Here is a 2,152-nt window from a genome sequence, read left to right as displayed (position 1 = left end):
TATATATATATAACACATGGGAGCATTTATTTTTAGGAAAGAGGAATCTGAGATTAAAGGCATAGCCATTTCTGTAGCTGGGGACTGCCTCATTTCAGAACTCAACTCTTGCGTCCTGGATTTATTGGACATAATTCTACATGCAGAAATAAGGATGCAACATGGAAGAAAGTGTCAATGCATTTTACATTTTGTATAGAACTAGCTGGCTTATTTCAAGAGATAGATAGAAAACTGTCAAAAGTATCGCTCACACATAACCCTTTAATGTCATTCCCTTGGGTTTTTTTAAGTTTGGTTTGCAGGAAAACGAAAACGTAAAAAAATTTTAAAAATTTGTTTTAAAAAGTTCATAGTAGGATTAAAGCCAGACCATGAGGTCTGAAAGTGGTAAATAATCCCTTACAGCATGCCCAGTTTTTAGACGACAAAATCGGATAGGTTTTCTCATAAAGTACGAAAAATTGTGAGGCAGCGTGGTGGAATCAGGCTCTCGTCAAAATAATCAAATTGAAGAAGCCTGCATTTTTCTGCAATTCCGCAAGTTTTTGTTTTTTTGGCCCCAACACCTTTCATGCCCATAAAAGAACTTATTTCTGTGTGAATGTTTCTGAAAAACATTGATTAAGGGCACAAAAAAAGGAAATTTTTAGTTACATCGGACTCTTAAGCTAAGGGAATAACCAATCTTTGGCGGCCATTTTCTCACTAATTTTTCCTCTGAAACCAGGTGACCCCCACCTCCTTCATTCGCAAATATCTCCACTTGTATTCAAAATAAATGGACATTTTTTTTATCTAAATAAAGACAAGTGAACAAGCTTTAAGATGATACCAATAACTCTACATGCCCAAAAATTGACGAGAGCGTGATTCCACCACGCTGCATCACAATTGGTGTCGTGACAATCGATGTAGAAAATTATAACAAATGAAACAAATATGTTACCAGCTTGGGGGGAAACAATCAACAGAAGAAATGGATAAGCCAAGCAAGAGATACAACGTGGGTGCAGTGGCGTCGCGTGGGTTGCAGACAAGGTGGTGCATAATTGGAAAGTGAGCAAAACTGCAATAAGCTTACTAGCGACTGTTAAAACTGTTATGAGAGGTAGGCAGGCGCTCTGGTGTGGTCTGTTCTTTCTATTGCTGTCTGCAAGTCTCTGTGTGTGTTTGTGTGTGCATGTGTGTGTGTGTGTGTGTGTGTGTGTGTGTGTGAGAGAGAGAGAGAGAGAGAGAGAGAGAGAGAGAGAAAGAGAGAGAGAGAGAGACAAAGAGAGAGTGAGTGTGATTGATGACCAAACCCTGTCTGTGTCTGATCGATCAGTAAAAAGCAGACAATGGAAACAGTACAATTTCTTTTTGGACAAGCTCAGCATAAGTCATTCCATACTATCCAGGACAGGTCGTAAAAGTACGGGCTGCCTTGTACGACATTATTAAAATTGTACATAGATATATCTAGAGCGAACATTTTTTTATTATTATTTTTGTGTGTGGTTTAAGCATCTTTTCACATAGGACACAAACTTATTAAAATTGTTTTAAGATGCAACCCCCTATTTGAAGACTAATTTTAGGGGGCTCTCGTGGCCTAGAGGTTAAGGTGTTGGCCTCTCATTCAAAGGTCTCGGGTTCGAATCCGGGTAGTGACCGAAAGATTTTCTTCTCTAAATGTGTCTCCTTTCACCTCCTTTCCTGCTCTCTAGCAATGTTCTGTCGTCTGCTTTCGTCTCTTCTTTCTGCCCCCACTCCCTCATCTCCTTTGCTCCCCTCCTCTAGGCTCCTGATTGTTTCTACAGCCTTTCTACTGCTACTCCTTGGCTTCTTCTTACTGCTGTCTTTCAGCCATACCCCTGATCTTCTGGTAGGAAAGATCTACACCTAGCCTTCTCGGACAAGGGCGAAAAATCTCGGAGGGCCCGTGTGCAAGTTGCGCACGTTAATGACCCCTTGGTGGTCTATAATCGATAAGAGTAGGCTTCGGCCGTCACCCGGGCAAAATTCAAAATTTCCTACCAACTGAAAGTTTAATGTTTCCCGCGCGCTCATATGACCTTTTGCAGTTGCGAACGCCATAAAACACTTACCCCCAAAAAAAAAGAAGACTGATTTTATTTCATCTTTGGTACTGGGTCTGCCCTAAAAATAA

Source organism: Aplysia californica, unplaced genomic scaffold, assembly GCF_000002075.1.
Source record: "Aplysia californica isolate F4 #8 unplaced genomic scaffold, AplCal3.0 scaffold00187, whole genome shotgun sequence".
In the NCBI taxonomy this organism is placed as follows: domain Eukaryota; kingdom Metazoa; phylum Mollusca; class Gastropoda; order Aplysiida; family Aplysiidae; genus Aplysia; species Aplysia californica.
Note: the sequence above shows the minus strand (reverse complement) of the source record.